This window comes from Bubalus kerabau, chromosome 12, assembly GCF_029407905.1.
Source record: "Bubalus kerabau isolate K-KA32 ecotype Philippines breed swamp buffalo chromosome 12, PCC_UOA_SB_1v2, whole genome shotgun sequence".
NCBI classification, from domain to species: domain Eukaryota; kingdom Metazoa; phylum Chordata; class Mammalia; order Artiodactyla; family Bovidae; genus Bubalus; species Bubalus kerabau.
The window spans coordinates 49,360,994-49,380,248 of record NC_073635.1 but is presented as its reverse complement, the minus strand read 5'-3'; the positions used below and the strand labels follow the sequence as shown (position 1 = coordinate 49,380,248).

The 19,255-nt window shown below is 39.8% G+C and overlaps 1 protein-coding gene across 9 annotated transcripts in view; it reads left to right on the top strand.

Moving 5' to 3' along the window:
* KLF12 (KLF transcription factor 12) overlaps positions 1 to 19,255 on the top strand; it is a 534,567-nt gene that overhangs the window by 183,833 nt on the left and 331,479 nt on the right. The window contains exon 2 of one of the 9 annotated variants that reach the window (XM_055542651.1): positions 14,431 to 14,775. The exons of the other annotated variants lie outside the window; for them this stretch is intronic. The gene's annotated coding sequence lies outside the window, so the exon portion shown is untranslated. The remainder of the gene's footprint in view (positions 1 to 14,430; positions 14,776 to 19,255) is intronic. 9 annotated transcript variants of the gene reach the window in all.

The following is a 19,255-nucleotide window of genomic DNA, read 5'->3' as shown; positions in this document are numbered from 1 at the left end:
ATAAAGGCAACATGATTGCTTGTAGTTCACAGATTTTTGAAACCTAATTTAAGCAAGTAGGTTTACCTTTTGCCTGTTTTTACCATTAAAGTGAAAAGTACCTGTTGATATCTTTTCAATGAATGAACAAACGATGGAGGATGAATGAGGACAAAGGAAAGAGCATCAGAGAGAAAATGAGTCCAATCTCGCTTACATTTCCCTTCTTTGAAAAAAGTGTTAAAGAGTGTGACCACATGTGAAGGAAGAGAGAGAAAGATGAGATCCTGAAACGTTGGCAAGTGGGTTACACAGAACGTGAAACACTGAAAATTTATTAAGGTTGACTTTTCCAGTAAGTGGTAATTGAGGGAAACAATGGTTTCCTGGTTTACAGGAGCTAACCATGTGGAAAATGGCAAGAGAGGATTTTCCTAAACACTATGCTGATAACACAAAAATATTCTGAATACTGCTCAGACTATGGTTAAATATAATAACAAACATGAAGAAGGTATTTTCTTATACTAAGTGTTTATGATTGTTAGTGATAGACCAGCAATTTTATATTAAGGCATCTAGCAACATGACTTGTTTTAATGGAAAATATGGTGTTTGGGTAATTTGGTAAGTTAAGTGTTCTGAGAATTTCCCCTCTATTCTGTTTTTCTTATACTTTGGAAATTAAATTTTGATTATCTTAATTGCTTGTGTTATGAGATGACTATGTAGTCTTAATAAAGCAAATTTCTAGCCAACTATTAGTCATTTTATTTCAAAATTAGTAACTTTGAAAATTCTTTATCAATTTAAACAGTTCTAGTTAAAAGAGTAGGAGAAGGCAATGGCAACCCACTCCAGTACTCTTGCCTGGAAAATCCCCTGGATGGAGGAGCCTAGTGGCCTGCAGTCCACGGGATCACTAAGAGTTGGACACGACTGAGTGACTTCACTTTCACTTTTCACTTTCATGCGTTGGAGAAGGAAATGGCAACCCACTCCAGTGTTCTTGCCTGGAGAATCCCAGGGATGGGAGAGCCTGGTGGGCTGTGTCTATGGGGTCACACAGAGTCAGACATGATTGAAGTGACTTAGCAGCAGCAGTTAAAAGAGTAGGAGAAGATGCTTTCATGAAGTTACTATGTGCTCAGTCATGTCCACCTCTTTATGACCCCATGGACTGTAGCCTGTCAGTCTCCCCTGTCCATGGAATTTTCCAGACAAGAATACTGGAGTAGGTTGCCATTTCCTTCTCCAGGGGATCTTTCTGACTCAGGGACTGAACTCTTTGTCTCTTGTGTCTCCTGAATTAGCAGACAGAGTTTTTGACCACTGAGCCTCCTGGGAAGCCCTATTAAGTATTTGGTGGATATAAAAGAATCTGTGTGCTGTATATGTAAGTTATAAGTGCAAGGATATAGATAAACTCACCTTAAAAAGTAGAATATTTCCAGTATTTGTAAAGATCCCTTTTAGTCTCCTTGGAGTAGGAAATGGCAACCTGCTCCAGAATTCTTGCCTGGGAAATCCCATGGACAGAGGAGCCTAGCAGGCAACAGTCCATGGGCTCACAAAGAGTCAGACATGACTTAGCAACTAAATAACTTTTAGTCTCAGACATGAGCTTTATCCTTGTATTATATTTAACTTGCTTTTTATAATACTTGTCATCATATATAAGGACATATTCAGGAATTGTATATGGTTTACTTCGTCTTGTTGGGGGATATCAGATGAGTAGGGTTTCCCTGATAGCTCAGTTGGTAAAGAATCCACCTGGAATGCAGGAGACCCAGGTTCAATAAGATTTGTTGGAGAAGGGATAGGCTACCCACTCCAGTATTCTTGGGCTTCCATGGTGGCTCAGCTGGTAAAGAATCTGCCTGCAATACAGGAGATCTGGGTTCCATTTCTGGGTTGGGGAGATGTGCTGGAGAAGGGAAAGGCTACCCACTGCAGTATTCTGACCTGGAGAATTCCATGGACTGTATAGTCCATGGGGTCACAAAGCGTTGGACATGACTGGGTGACTTTCACTTAGGGAATTCCCAGGTGGTGCTAGTGGTAAGGAACCTGCCTGCCAGTGCAGGAGACAGAAGAGCTGCAGGTTCGATTCCTGGTGGTCCCCTGGAGGAGGCAACCTACTCCAGTATTCTTGCCTGGTGAATCCCCATGGACAGAGGAACTTTGTGGGCTACAGTCTATAGGGTCCGCAAAGAGTCAGACACGACTGAAGTGACTTAGCACATCAGATGAGTAGGGTTATGCTCTTTTCTTTTGTAACTTGCCTTTCTTACTTGTATTTTGTTTTTGATATTCATCCACATTGGTGTATGTAGGTAAAATTATTTACTTCCACAACTGAATGGAACTGTATTTTATTATGGCTGTACTGTAATGTATCCATTCTTCAGCAGTAGATGTTTCTATTTCTTGTAGTTTTTTTTCTATTTTAAATAATACTGCTGTGTACAGTCATTTACATGTGTCTTGGTGCCCAGGTAGAAGGTTTCTCTGGAACATATGCCCAGGAGTAGAATTGCTGGATTATAGAGAATGCACATTTTCAGCAACGCTACATAGTGCCCAGATGATTTTCCATATTGTTGCAACACTTAAATAGTGCTGTTTAATAGCTCCGTTTCTCCATATCCTTACCAACTCTTGGTTTCTGCTGATGTTTAGAGTTTTGCCAGTCTGGTGTTGTGTTAAACAGTGTTTCCTTCCAGCCTTAATGGTGATTTGCTGTTACTAAAGGCTTATATGTTTATTGCTTATTTAGGTTTCATCTGTGGAATTCCTTTTCACACGTTTTGCCTGTTTTTCTATTGAATGGTAGTCAATATTTTTTCTCCCTTTCAGGGTCGATAAACAGGGCTGATTAAATATATTGAAAATATTTTCTCCAAGATTATGGGCCTTCTTTTTACTTTTTAAATAATGTTTTTATTTTTAATTTGTCTGAATATGTGTCTATCCTATAGACTTCTTAGATGGTGCTAGTGGTAAAGAGTCCACCAGCTAAGGCAGGAGATGTAAGAGACACAGGTTCGATCCCTGGGTTTGGAAAATCCCTTGGAGGAGGGATTGGCAACCCGCTCCAGTATTCTTGCCTGAAGAATTCTGTGGACAGAGGAGCCTGGTGGGCTACAGTCCATGGGTCGCACAGAGTAGAACACGACTGAAGCGACTGAGCATGCATGTATACCTATTCTATGGACAGTGTTTTATATGCATTTTGTCATGATAATTTTATATAGGATATTTATATCTACTAAGTGAGTTTGACCTGTAATTTTCTTTTCTTACACTGTTTGGAATGGAATTTGGTATCAATGTTAGAATCTTCCTGTTTCTGTTCTTTGAGAGCATGTGAATAACTTGAATAATCTTATCTTTACATATATGGTAGAATTCACTTATAAAGCTATTTGGGAGTAGAATTTCCTTTGTGGCTAAAATTTGAACTTGAAATTCATTTCCTTTAAAAAAAAAAAGAAATTAATTTCCTTTAGTGGTAAAAAGACTAGGTTTTCAGTTTCTTCTTCAGATGATTTTGGTAAGTTGTATGTTTCTATAGCACTGTTTATATAAAGTTGTTCATTTATTTTAAGATTTTAAATGTATTGGCATGAAGATTTTATTGGTTTGCCTGAACTATCATAAAATATCATAGACTTGGTGGCTTCAGTTCAGTTCAGTTGTTCAGTTGTGTCCGACTCTTTGCGATCTCAGCACGCCAGGCCTCCCTGTCCATCACCAACTCCCGAGTTTACCCAAACTCATGTCCATTGAACCGGTGATGCCATCCAACCATCTCATCCTCTGTCATCCCCTTCTCCTCCTGCCCCCAATCCCTCCCAGCATCAGGGTCTTTTCAAATGAGTCAATTCTTTGCGTCAGGTGGCCAGAGTATTGAAGTTACAGCTTCAACATCAGACCTTCCAATGAATATTCAGGACTGATTTCCTTTAGGATTGACTGGTTGGATCTCCTTGCTGTCCAAGGGACTCTCAAGAGTCTTCTCCAACACCACAGTTCAAAAGCATCAATTCTTCGGCACTCAGCTTTCTTTATAGTCCAACTCTCACATCCACACTTGACCACTGGAAAAACCATAGCTTTGACTAGTCGGACCTTTGTTGGCAAAGTAGTGTCTCTGCTTTTTAATATGCTATCTAGGTTGGTCATAACTTTTTTTCCAAGGATTAAGCATCTTTTTATTTCATGGCTGCAGTCACCATCTGCAGTGACTTTGGAGCCCCCCAAAATAAAGTCTGCCACTGTTTCCACTGTTTCCCCATCTATTTGCCATGAAGTGATGGGACCGGATGCCATGATCTTCATTTTCTGAATGTTGAGCTTTAAGCCAACTTTTTCACTCTCCTCTTTCACTTTCCTCAAGATGCTCTTTAGTTCTCTTTACTTTCTGCCATACGGGTGGTGTCATCTGCATGTCTGAGGTTATTGATATTTCTCCCAGCAATCTTGATTCCAGCTTGTGCTTCCTCCAGGCCAGCATTTCTCATGATGTACCCTGCATATAAGTTAAATAAGCAGGGTGACAATATACAGCCTTGACGTACTCCTTTTCCCATTTGGAACCAGTCTGTTGTCCCATGTCCAGTTCTAACAGTTGCTGCCTGACCTGCATACAGGTTTCTCAAGAGGCAGGTCAGGTGGTCTGGTATTCCCATCTCTTTCAAAATTTTCCACAGTTTATTGTGATCCACACAGTCAAAGGCTTTGGCATGGTCAATAAAGCAGAAATATATGTTTTTCTGGAACTCTCTTGCTTTTTTGATGATCCAACAGATGTTGGAAGTTTGATCTCTAGTTTTTGGTGACATTAAATAACAGCAATTTATTTTCTTAACATTTCTGGAGGCTGGAAATCCCTAGGGGGCCCAAGGGGCTCAAGATTGGGGAACCAAGCAGAAGGTTAAAAAAGAAAAAACAAAGCCCTTGAAAGGGGTAGCTCCAGGGCTAGGTGTTGATGGAATAGATTTATCCTGAGGCTTTTTTCTTTTGCTTATAGATGGCTTTTTTCTCCCTGTGCCTTCTCCTAGTCTTTCCTTTGTATGCCAATCATATTAGATTAAAACCTACCAATTTGACCTCATTTTACCTTAATTACCTGTGTAAAGGCTCTGTCTCCAAATACAGTCACATTCTGAGTTACTAGGACTTGAACATAAAAAATTTATGGGAGACTCATTTCAGGCCACAGCAAGGATGTTCATGGTTGTCCATTAATTACATCTTTAATCTTGCTGTATTTATAGTATGTCTCCCTTTTCAGTTTATTTAATTTATTTCAAAATGATTGTTTTTGCATTTTTCATTTCTCTTTTATTTCCTGTGTAAGTCTTGCCAGAGATTTGTCCATTTTATATCTTTTCAAAAACCTCCTATTTTTGTTATTTGTTGTTTCTGTTATTTTTGTGTTATATATATTCCTAGTTTTTGTCTTTAATTTTCTCTTGAGTTTATTCTCATATTCTTTGTCTAATAAATTTAGTCACTGGACTAATTAATTTTTTATACTTTAGGATTTCAGTGTATAATTAGCACAGCAATACCTCTCTTATGAGTTTTGGTATGAAGTTTTGAACTATTTATTTTCTGTATTCCACTGTAATTTTTCTCTGAGAGTCTTATTTATAGATCCTTTACTCATATTGAAGTTGTGTCCTGATAAACCATCAGTAGTTGAAAATATCCTGAGTTGAAAATGCATGAATATACCTAACAAACCAAGCATGATAGCTTAGCCTAGCCTACCTTAAGTGTGCCCAGAACAGTTTACATTAGCCTACAGCTGGGTAAAATCATTTAACACAAAGTCTGTTTTATAGTAAGGGTTGAACGTCTCGTGTGATTTATTGAAAACTGTTAGAGTTGAAAAGCAGAATGGTTATCTGGGTACAGAAGGTTGTGTGTTGGTTGGTTACCCTTGTGCTTATGTGGTTGACTGGGAGCTCATCCTCTGTCTTCCCCTTCTCCTCCTGCCCTCAATCTTTCCCAGCATCAATGTCTTTTCAAATGAGTCTTCAGTTCAGTTCAGTCCCTCAGTTGTGTCCAACTCTTTGTGACTCCATGAATTGCAGCACACCAGGCCTCCCTGGGAGAAGGCAATGGCACCCATTCCAGTACTCTTGCCTGGAAAATCCCATGGATGGAGGAGCCTGGTGGGCTGCAGTCCATGGGGTCGCTAAGAGTTGGATACGACTGAGCGACTTCTTACACTTTTCACTTTCATGCATTGGAGAAGGAAATGGCAACCCACTCCAGTGTTCTTGCCTGGAGAATCCCAGGGATGGGGAGCCTGGTGGGCTGCCATCTATGAGGTCGCACAGAGTCAGACACGACTGAAGCGACTTAGCAGCAGCAGCAGCAGCAGGCCTCCCTGTCCATTACCAACTCCCGGAGTTCACTCAAACTCACGTCTATCGAGTTGGTGCTGTGTTTAAATGATCAAATTAGCTGCATTGTGTTGTACTTACAGTGTATTGTCTACTTGATATTAATTATTTATAGTATTACTATATGGCCTACTCCCAGAGCAATTTTTGTAAATGCTTTGTGTTTGGAAATAGTATATGATCACTTATTGTTATTATATCACTTTGTTCAGTTGATAAAGCTTTTAAATTATTTTGCTCAAAATCTTTATAGCCTTACTGGTTTTTTCTTAGCTAATCTATCCATGACTGAAAGAATGGCTTAAAAATCTCCATTTCTGGTCATGGTTCTTTTAGCTTCTCATTGTTTCTATATATTTTTGTTCTATATATTTTGAGCTATGCTAACAGATGTATCGGAGAAGGCAATGGCACCCCACTCCAGTACTCTTGCCTGGAAAATCCCATGGACAGAGGAGCCTAGTGGGCTGCAGTCCATGGGGTCGCTGAGGGTCGGACACAACTGAGCGACTTCACTTTCACTTTTCACTTTCATGCATTGGAGAATGAAATGGCAACCCACTCCAGTGTTCTTGCCTGGAGAATCCCAGGGACAGGGAAGCCTGGTGGGCTGCCGTCTCTGGGGTTGCACAGAGTCGGACACGACTGAAGCGACTTAGCAGCAGCAGCAGCAACAGATGTATACTCATTTAGAATTTTTAATATTCTTAAGAGAAATACCTTGCATCTCATTGTTTAGTCATTTTCCTTTTTTATAATGCATTTTGTCAGAATTTACATACTCCATCTACTTATTGCTGTGTTTCAGCATTGTGAGGACACTATTCCATTTCACTTTACATGCAGTCATAGTCTGAAAGACTGCAAGCAGGAGGTTCATATGGTCAGGACATCTGAGAAAATGGCATGGACTTCTGTATAGAAAATGGATTGGAAGGTTGCAAAAAAAACTGGAGTTGGGTCTATTACAGGGCAGCATGAGATGGTGGTGACTTGACTTGGAGTGTTAGCACCTAAGATGGAGATAAAGATGTCTGCTAATTAGAACAGAAAAAGGAGCCCAAGATTGGGGAACCAAGCAGAGGGTTAAAAAAGAAAAATAAAAAACAAAGCCCATGAAAGGGGTAGCTCTAGGGCCAGAGTGAGAACTACTGGCAAGAAAATCCACAACGAACACACTCCCTCCCCTGATTGGTCCTGGGCATAACCAATCAGGCGAGTGCTGGTGCCATTTCCCCTATTTTGCATAAGGCATAGCCAGTCAGGCTCCAGTTGGAAGAGACAAAGTTTAATAAAAAAGGGAAGCCAAGACGAATGGGGATGCTTCTTGTGGGGTGGGGAGGTGGGGGTGGAGGGGGTTGGGGTGGGGGTGGGGGGTGTGGGGGCAGTGGATCTGCCTATGCATCTGGAGGATCTGCTGCCTGCTTGAGCTGTAACTGAGCTATTACTGAGGCGTAACTAGTTTGTTATGGAGAAGGAAACAGCAGCCCACTCCAGTATTCTTGCCTAGAGAATCCTGTGGACAGAGGAGCCTGGTGGGCTGCTGTCTGTGGGGTCGCACAGAGTCGGACACAACTGAAGCTACTTAGCATGCATGCGTGCATTGGCGAAGGAAATGGCAACCCATTCCTGTATTCTTGCCTCAAGAATTCCATGGACAGAGGGGCCTGGTGGGCTGCCATCTATGGGGTCACACAGAGTCGGACAAGACTGAAGCGACTTAGCAGCAGCAGCAACTAGTTTGTTATTAGGAATACTGACTGCTTAATGAAATCACTGGGTGGATGGTGCTACTGGGAGGATCAGGTTTGCAAAACGTGATGCAGTGTTTTGAAGTTGTGAGATTGGAATTTCCTGGGAGAAATCCAAAGGGATTTTCCTGGGCGTATATTTGGGCCTGTGACTTAGGAAGTCAGTGATACATTGATGGCACTGGAAGCTGTCAGAGTAAATGAGATGAGCCAAGTAATGTTTTTGGAAAGAGAAGAGAAAAGTGGGCGAGTCAAGCATGGAGAGAATTGATATAAAACAAGTATAAAAGACTTGGATGCAGAAATATGATGACATGCAGTGAAATAATATAAACCATTGATGGGATTTTTAAAGGCAATAGTCGCCACCTGTTAAAAAAACAAGAGAGTCTTCAAGTGAGATGATCATTGAAGAATGATGGCTAACGTTGAATAATTGTGAAACAGAAAGATTCAACCAGGAGTTATACAAATAGTCACACAGAGAAAAGAAGAGCATAACTTTAGAAACTAATGAATAGCTATAGTTTAGGACAGAACAGAAAGGTCAGTTGGGGCCATTTTATAAAATATCTAATGCATTATAATGTTAGAGTACAGTTTAAGGTATTTGAATGAACTCGACTAGTGTAACTTGTAAAAGTGGCTGTCTATTTTATTAACCCATGAGGTCACAGTTAACAGTCTGTAGGTATATTTTATTGTTAATTTTTTCCCTTTGATGTAATTAACTGAAATTCTTTTGAGGTGCTTTTTGAAAATATGTTTCTTTTTTAAAAGAAATATTCAGGTTGTATTTCAGGAAATGTAGTAACACTGAATTCACTCATCTGATTTCACTTGTAAGTTATTTAAGTAAGTGTGCATTAATTATTAAACTGTAGTGTTTAGAGGGAAAAAAAGTGGTTGAAATGATGCAAGGTAATTTTAGACAAACTACTTTGGCAGGTCTCCAATAGTAGCAAAAAATTGAGAGTGAATAAATGGGATAAGCTTTTGTCTTTCCATACTTTCTCTGTAATTTTTTATTAGGATTTTTAGAGTTACATGGTTACTTTTGAATTATATACTTGATATGTAGGTGATTAGAATTTAAGATTTCTAAATGCAAGTGCTTGCTTTATTTATGAAATAATATTTTAATGAATATATAATGATTGTTTTTGCAATTAAAAGTTCAGTTAAGTGTCAAAGTTGCCTTTCATTGAATCAGTTGAGCAATTAGCAAATTTTGTTGACTGTGTAGAGCTAGCTATTTACTGGGCCTCTGAAAAAGTAGAACATCTGTATTGTGTTCTTAAAAGTTCATTAGTTGATTAAATAGCAAAATATTTAAATCAGTTTGCTGTTTATCAGTTACATTAGTGTGATGTTCATCCTGGTCCTTTCCCATGGCTTTTCTGTTCTGAGTTGTTTCTTTTAATTTATCTCTTGGTCAAGTAGATTTCATTGTCAAGTAATTTTAAGAAAATATCTTAACACCCTGCAGTCCCTAAGATATTTTTATGTTCGGGCACATTAAACAGATGCTTTTATACCCTAATGTCAGATTGATTTAATAAAAGAATTGGATTATATTTTGCCTCAGAGCTTTATAAAACTTGAGTGTTCAAGTAGTCTTTTTGCCATACTTCTGTGTTTATAACTTGGTTTGTTGTGCTTAGTCACTCAATCGTGTCCCACTCTTTGCAACCCCATAGTCTGTAGCCCTCCAGGCTCCTCTGTCCTTGGGGATTCTCCAGGCAAGAATACTGGAGTGGGTTACCATGCCCTTCTCCAGGGGATCTTTCTGACCCAGGAAACGAACCCAGGTCTCCTGCATTGCAGGTGCATTTGTTACTGTCTGAGCCACCAGTTGAAGCCCAATAACTTGTTTGGCTGGATCTTATTATTGAATAGTTTATTTTATGAAGGACTCATGGATGCTGTATTCCCTGACTTCTTGCATATTTTACTATGTTTCTTTTCTATTCAAAGGATATTTTGCTTTGTTGTAAAATTTGGGGATCCTGCTAAGAAATCTGTAGACACTGCTATTTTGTCTTCTGGCAGGGAATGCTCCCCGTAGAACAGTGGGTCTAGTTGGTCTAGTTTGACCTCCTCACCCCCACCCCCACCTGCCATGTGCGTGAATTGCTCTTTCTGCCTGAACACCTGTAGAATGTTTTTTCTGTATCTTGAAGTTCAGTGACTGAGGATATAATTCTTTTGGATCATTCCGTATCAATTTTTAACTGTCATTGCAATCTTTTTCCTGCTTGGTATGGGAAATTTGTAGTATCATTACTTGAAATATTTTTATAGTCAGTTTTGGGGCTCTTTTCTAGAAAATAAGCAGTTTTCAGGTTCTTCTTCATGCCCCCTGTCTTTTCTCCATTAAAAAGTGTATTTGTCTTTCTCTATATATTCACTGGAATTAAATTAAGTCTTTGGGACGACCCAGAGGGATGGAATGGGGAGGGAGGAGGGAGGAGGGTTCAGGATGGGGAACACATGTATACCTGTGGCAGATTCATTTTGATATTTGGCAAAACTAATACAATTATGTAAAGTTTAAAAATAAAATAAAATTTAAAAAAATAATAATAAATTAAGTCTTTTTTAAAAAAACACTTAGTAATTCATTTTGTAGCCTTATCTTCTCATTTCTAGCCATATCTCCTCGTTCCCTTGGTGTTTTTATTTGGTTTATTAGTACTGATTTGATACATTTTCGGTCTTCAATATGTTTTGATGGCTCTGCAGCATCTTTTTAACTTTTCTTATTTCATCATTTCATCTCTGAGCTCCTGTTCACTGATAATAATTTTTAAAAATCCTGCTATTATACAATGGGAAGCTTTTTGTTTTCAGGTTGTCTTTTCTTTAGAAATGAATACTTTTCCCTTACTTTCCTTCCCTTTCTCTCTCTCCCGTTCTTCCTTAATCCTGAGATATGTTTACATATTTCCTGTTTTGTCATGTGAACAGATATTCTGTGATTGAGATGCAGTGCTGATGAATCTTTCTTCTTTCCTTCTGTGGTTGAGACCTATTTTTCTTGGTTGCTACATATTGAGAATCCGTTACTGTCTCTCATTTTGCAGTAATTCCAGATGAGGAGTGGGTTAGCCTTATTCTGGGGAAGTGGGGGAGGAAAGGGCGTGGTTGTGTGAGCTGTGTCTGAATATTCTGGCCTTCTCCCTGCGTTTTAGCCAGGTGTGGACAGTGATAACCCTTTCAAAGGAGCACACAGGTAAAATTTCCTCATAAAGACATGCATGCTGTTTCTGCACTTTTCAGCTAAGTGGCACAAAGCTACTCTTTAGGGAGCTCAGCGGTGTTTTGTTTCATCCTGTGGCTTTCTTCTTGACACGTAGGAGCCCTGTTTCATAGATTTTTATTTATTAATGAGCTGAAAACTTCTCCACAGAGTACTTATTTGAAGTATTTAAGATTACTTTGGGGGCCAGTAAGAGCCTCAAAAGTGTTAAATAACAAGATCATGTTATACATTTTTGAGAGCGGAACATCTTCAGAGATTCTGAAAGGGCTTCCCCATGTCTCCTTTATATGTCCCCTTGCGCTGTTTCCAGTTGCCCACATAGAAGCAGCTTGCTCTAAAGTACATATCATTTTAAATCATTCACTCATTAGGCATCCTGGTTTTCTGTCCTTCTTGGTGTTTCAACATACAAGTAAGTATTTATAAAATAAGGACATAAGCTGTATTGAATCAGTATGTCCAGTACTTCATAGTCTTTACTTCTGTGTATGTATCTCCTGGAAAGAGAATGATCTTTTTTTTTTTGGTGCTGACATAAATCCAGTTCTTACATGGGCAAAAACCAGACAATCTCCAGTGTTCTCCTGGTGATTCATTAAGTCTTTGGAGTGCAGAAGGCCAGTGCTGGGTCACACTAGGGCAGGGTTTTAGCTGAGAGTCTGTCACCTTGTATCGATCTACTAGTTATTTGTTTCATTTATGTGTGAAGATGCTCCATTGTAGCTGTGATTACTGTGAATTCAGTCTGAGACATACAAGGTGAGAAAAACAAACTGAGATTTATACAGTTTACCCCCCCAAAAAAGAAAGAAGAATCAGACTTTGTGTGCAGTTTTTTATGGTTATATTTAAATGCAGTTGATATTTTCCCTTCTTTTGAGATGGCCCAGAAGGAAGTTATTTGTCGTATATCATAAGGATTGATGATCTGTGACTGATGAACACCATGCTGTTCTAAATGATTATTATTAATCATATTGATAATGTTATTGATTGGATTAATTATAGGGAATTAAACTTTGAAGACTATTTTAAAGACTGTCCATAATTCCTTAAAGACACATTAACAATGAAAATGTATCAGGATAATGGGGGACATTTCCTATATTGGCAGTGTTTCTTCATCATGATCATTCAAAACTCAGTATTAGAACAGTCATAAATTCTCAAGCTATAATTATATTTAACAGGTTTTTGTGATTTTTACATACTCATGCATATTAAATTTTTTCTTTTTTTTTTGGTCAGAATAAAGCATTTTAAAATTTTACAGTTTCCTTTTTCATCATTCTTTTCCTGAAAGTATTTTTGTGCCATTAACTTCTACTTAATAAACATTTGTTGATTGCATAATACCAAGACTATGACTGATTTGGTCATTGTAGTTGTGCAACCAGTTAATGTGTAAGTGGGAAGCAAACTAGCAAACATGCAAAAAGACTTCTAAAACTCCTTTCAGTTCAGGAGGAAAACATTTATTAGCTGTCTTTATTCATAGATCACATTGCTAACATGAATGAAGTATTTTCATTGTCATCAGTAGTTACAAAGTCTCGAAAATTGATGGTGATGGAACCTATTTAGCCATCATTTCTCTGTTTTCAGTCTCAGGAGAAATATTCATCATGCATTTATTTATTTTTTTTTTAATTTTGGCCCACAAAATGTTTTATTTTTTTATTTTTTTTACTGGAATATAATTGCTTTACAATGTTGTGTTAGTTTCTGCTGTGCAACATGTGAATCAGCCATGCTGCTGCTAAGTCGCTTCAGTCGTGTCCGACTCTGTGTGACCCCATAGACGGCAGCCCACCAGGCTCCCCCGCCCCTGGGATTCTCCAGGCAAGAACAGTGGAGTGTGTTGCCATTTCCTTCTCCAATGCATGAAAGTGAAAAGTGAAAGTGAAGTAGCTCAGTCTTGTCCGACTTAGCGACCCCATGGACTGCAGCCTACCAGGCTCCCCGTCCATGGGATTTTCCCAGCAAGAGTATTGGAGTGGGGTGCCATTGCCTTCTCCATATGTATACATATATTCCTCTCCCTCCTGAGCCTTGCCTCCACCCCTGAAGCCACCTGTCTAGATCATCACAGAGCCCCAAGCTGAGCTCCCTGTGCTATGCAGCAGCTTAATCGGGGGCCTAAAAGGAATCAACTTCATAGTTCAGACTTTAGTAACTTTTTCTGTCTTGGAGCACAGCACCATGCAGGTGGAACTAAACTGAAAAAGGGTGATGTAGCCCAGATGAATTATATATGCATTACAGTATTGCCTAAGAATAGGGGTCAATAGTTCTCCAGTCTTTTGTAGTATATTATTGTGTCTTTATAGAGTCTGGCAGCTTATCAGAGGCTCTGTCTGGCTTTTGGTCCCAGAGTTTATTTTGCTAAGGAAGTCTATGTATTTGGATTGCATTATGTCTCTCCCCCAAATTATTAACTTCCTGTATAAGAACCCTTAAATGTCTTTGTGATTGATGGCTTATTAAAAAGATCCGACAAGTGAAGGATTTAATTTATAATGCTTAACTTCTTGACTCCCTGCTTGATTTTATCTTTTTTGCCATCTACTTTTATTGATATATTACATATTTTTAAAAATAGCACAGTCTTTTAAATCTCTTGCCAAGTTCTGATATCTTTCTCATTTTGTAATTATGTTTATAAATTTTTACTATTTGCAGTTGGTATAAACTTTGAAAACCACTAGCAGTGCTTTTGTTTTTCAAGGATGCCCTCCCACAGTTGACATTAATATTTTTTTGAAGCTTATGTAATTTTGTTTAAAAAACATGCCATGCCTTTCTGCTACTTCCAGTCCTTGATTTAACCCACAAAAAATGGGTACTTTTGACAGCAGCTGTACTGGGAAATGCTTTCCAAATAAAACATTTGTTAGAACACACAAACGATTTATTTGGGTACATCTTAGAGCCTAAATATTTGATTCAGCTGCCAGTATGTGCTTTATTGGCTAATGTGTCTACTGTGTTTCCCCATTTTTATATGCAGGCAGCCAAGTTGCCCAGCAGTCTGGTACCTCTCAGGGAGTGGAAGTGGGTGTCTGTGGGCAGTTGGTGGCACTAGAACGCTCCTCTTTGTAGCCAGTTGCTATATGTTAGAACTGGCAGAAGACGGCCAGAAGGAACCTGGAAGCATCTGTCTATAACACAGAAGCATATGAATACTAACAGACTTCCTCAACCTGTCCAGAGTGGCTTGAGGAAGCCCACACAGATCCCCTGTGACATTGATCCAAGGAAATTAGAACTCTTAGAGCACCTTGTTCAATCATATTGGATCTAAAGTAAAGGCATTTAATACAGCTGAGATCTAATAAGTTTTTGTTGTACAAAGGTATGCTGCTGCTGCTGCTAAGTCGCTTCAGTCGTGTCCGACTCTTTGCGACCCCATAGATGGCAGCCCATCAGGCTCCCCCATCCCTGGGATTCTCCAGGCAAGAACACTGGAGTGGGTTGCCATTTCCTTCTCCAATGCATGAAAATGAAAAGTGAAAGTGAAGTCGCTCAGTCGTATCCTACTCTTAGCGACCCCACGGACAGCAGCCCACTGGGCTCCTCCGTCCATGGGATTTTCCAGGCAAGAGTACTGGAGTGGGGTGCCATTACCTTTTCCTGTACAAAGGTATATTATGGTAAAAAAAAAAAAACACTTATAGTAAAAAAAAATACTTTGGTAGTGCTCTCTGGTTTATAAAGTACACTGTTGTGTTTCCTCATTTGATCAGTCAAAAGAAACTTGTGAAGTAGATGGTGTTATACCCCTTTTACAGATAAGAAGTAAGACACACAAGCTGGCAATGTTGATATTGTTCTTTAGTTGCCAAGTCATGTCTGACTCTGCCACCCCATGGATTGTAGCTCGCCAGGCTTCTCTGTTCATGGGGTTCTCCAGGCAAAAGTACTGGAATGGGTATGCCATTTCCTTCTCTAGGGGATCTTCCCAGATCAGGAATCAAACCTGAGTCTCCTGCGTTGGCAGGTGGATTCTTTACTGCTGAGCCACCAATGGAGACCAGCAATGTACTGTGACTTTAAATCCTCATCATTGGGTTCCGTCTTATTTATTCTCTCACTGAGCTACACAGGAGATAAGGCATGACCAATGGAGGATGGACTGACCTTGTATAATATAAATTGCATCAAATAGACATCACATTGAGGACCCAGAACTCAATGATTCAGAACATCAATATCAGGTGATCACTTGGCAACAAGTTATTTGTTGATTGTAACTAAGCAGTATGGAATTTATAAAGCTTTGATTAGATGTGATCTAGAACTATAAGTAGGTCTCTATGATTAGAAGAAAAAATGAAGAAGTGGAGATGCACATGTGTACCTAGCTAGTGTGTGTGATCAGTTGTGTGTGTCTTTGCTTTGTTGTGTCCAACTCTTTGCAAGCCACTGGACTGGCCTGCCAGGTTCCTCTATCCATGGTATTTTTCAGGCAAGAATACTGGAATGGGTTGCCCATTCCTTTTTCAGGGGATCTTCCCAACCCAAGTATCAAATTCGCGGCTCTGTGTCTCCTGTGTTGCAGGCAGATTCTATACCCACCGAGCCATGGGGGAAGCCCCTTAGTCTTGTCCAACTCTTTACGACCCCATGGATTGTAAATTTCCAGGCTCTTCTGTCCATGCAGTTTTCCAGGCAAGACTACTGGAGCAGGTTGCCATTCCCTTTTCCAGGGGATCTTCCTTTGGAGAAGGGATCAAACCCACCTCTCTTGCATTGGCAGGCAGATTCTTTACCACTGTGCCATATATTCTCTCTCTGTGTATGTCTTTACTGCAGTAAAAGGAAGATTTGATGATAATCCTATGAGGAAGCTTTTTAGAATGGTGTACTGTTAACTGGGATCTGTGGAAGGTGGACTGAATGCTTTCCATAGATGTGCTTGGTCTCAAGCAGTATGCCGGGGATTGGGGTATGATCATAAAGATGATTAATATGTATGGTTCAGCCCTGAGGAGGATCTGACAGCCCAGTGGGGAACTGGAGAGGAAATGACTTCAGTTCCATAGATTCTGTGGACTAAAATGTCTCCTCCAAGTCCATGTGGTGAAGACCTAACCCCAGTGCGATGGCATTTGCAGGTGGAGCCTTTAGGGGATAAGTAGATCATGAGGGTGGAACCCTTGTGATGAATTAATGCTATTAGAAAAAGAGATGTGAGACATGAGAGATCTCTCTTCCTATGTGAGGACACAGACAGGAGATGGCCAGCTGCAGCAGACAAGAGATACCTCATAAGGAACCAAATAGACCAGCCCATTGATCTTGACTTCTCAGCTCCTCAACTGGAAGAAATTAATTTCCGTTGTTTTACCCACCAGTGTATGATGTGTCATTAATAGCAGTCTGTGATGACTATTATAGAAGAGTCAGAAGACTCTTTACATACCAGTATTTGAATAAGGACTTTAAGGATGAGTAAAAGATATGTTACCAATGAGGAGGAAACGGTATTCCTCCTAAGATAAACCAAGTGTGGTCATGCCCTAATGTGTAGAAGGGAATGTAAAAAGATACATATTGCATATTTAAGTATCTATATTACTTTCCAGCTAAGTTTATCTGACTTATTTTTTTAAAGAATATACACAGAAAATTTGCAGAATTTGCAAATTCTGCAGAGAGAAGAAAATGTGCATAAACATTGTGTGCTAAGTTGCTCCCGTTATATCTGACTCTTTTGACCCTGTGGACCATAGCCTGCCAGGCTCCTCTGTCCATAGGATTCTCCAGGCAAGAATACTGGAGTGGGTTGCTGTGCCCTCCTACAGGGGATCTTCCTGAGCCAGGGATTGAACCCAAGTCTCTTATGTCTCCTGCATTGACAAGTGGGTTCTTTTCCACTAGTGCTACCTGGGAAGCCCCTTACTTAGGCCCAAAGATGTTTAGTGTCATATCCAAGGTCACTTACCTAGAACAATAACGTAAATCAGCTTGATTCTTAGTCTGATGTTCCTTCTATTTCACCCCAGGGCAGAGAGATCTTTCATTTTTAGTTAAAAAAAATAATAATAATGTTGAGAAGTAAAAACCTGATAGACTATAAAATGCAGATCCAAGAACTCAGGAAGCACCGGAGTTTCAGGTCATTTAGTGGAGACACACTTCAGTGGGCCCCAAAGTTATCTCTCTGCAGCATTGCATAATCATTGAGGTTCATAATTATTGGTCTGAGGCGTCAAAAAATTATGTCCCTTACCTTCTATGTAAAATACGTTAGGAATATTTCCATCCTAAGAATAATAGTTAGACTTTTCTCTTTTAAAATTGCGCTTAATAGAGATATACCCTTGCCCTGTCCAGAAAATGAAACTCTCCAGAGCACATTATCCAGGCAGTTTCTTTTACTGCTGGAGCCACTGAGGAAGCCCAAGAATACTGTGTATAGGAGACTTATTGTAAAGGGATAGGTCTCTCTTACGTCCTGTTCACTCTTTCATTAAAATGAAAAAATGTGTGGATGTGGGATAGTGGGGGAAGGGTTAGGATACATTGGGATTGACGGATATACACTACCATGTGTAAAACAGATAGCTGCTGCTGCTAAGTCGTTTCAGTCGTGTCCGACTCTGTGCGACCTCGTAGACAGCAGCCCACCAGGCTCCCCCGTCCCTGGGATTCTCCAGGCAAGAACACTGGAGTGGGTTGCCATTTCCTTCTCTAATGCATGAAAGTGAAAAATGAAAGTGAAGTCACTCAGTCGTGTCCGACTCTTAGCGACCCCACGGACTGCAGCCCACCAGGCTCCTCCGTCCATGGGATTTTCCAGGCAAGAGTACTGGAGTGGGGTGCCATTGCCTTCTCCGAAGATAGCTAGTAGGAACCTATTGTGTATCACAGGGAAGCTCAGCTTGGTGCTCTGTGATGACCTAGAGGAGTGGGATGGGGGTGGGGGCAAGAGGGAGGTCCAAGTGGGAGGGAGACATGTATACATATGGCTGATTCACTTCATTATGCAGCAGAGACTAATACAACATTATAAAGCAATGATACCCAATTAGAAAAAAATGACAAGACTTAATCGTTGGATGCAGAGAATAATATACCTTAAAGATGCATGACCTTAATTAGAACTGCAGCCTTCAGATATTTAGAGAAACGAAGGATCTCTTGGATGCCTTGTTGACAAAGCTCATGGTTTAAGGGTCATCCTTTGCAGAAAGCATGAGAGCCTCGGGAGAAAGATTTTTCCCTCCACCGGATTTTGTCTTACAAACTAGTCCCTAAGTTTCCTTTCACATTACTTACCTCATTCTTCTGTCCTTGAACACCACCTTGCTTGAGTTGTGTTATGGGATTGTGTAGTTCAGTCTTGGCTGAATCCCTCATCCTGGCTTTTCTGTGCGTCTCTTCACTGACTCAGTCTTCTCCATTTGGTGACTAGCAGAACCCTATTTTAACTGGGCATTCTTGGTTCAACGCACTTGGCTGTCAACCTCTCCACCTTCTACCCTTTTCACTGGGCTGGAAGACTGATCCCTAAGTCAAAGTTATGTTTAATTATGGACTTGGAAAGTGTCCCATTTGTCTTCATAGGAAATTATCAGAAAACAAAATTAGGGGCTTTTCTATAGCAAAGGAACTTGTCAGAATTGATCTTGTTCATTTGTCTCCAGCTATATCCTGGCATTTATTTTGGCCATTATTTATTCTATTTTTCTCTATAAAACTTAGAGGTAAACACAGATAAGATTTGAAATAAAGGCTATCATCTTTTTTTTTTTGTCTCAGTTTGGCAATGTAAGTGGCTGAAGTTAGAATTAAATTAACATGGAAAAGTCAGAATTCATTTGTATGCT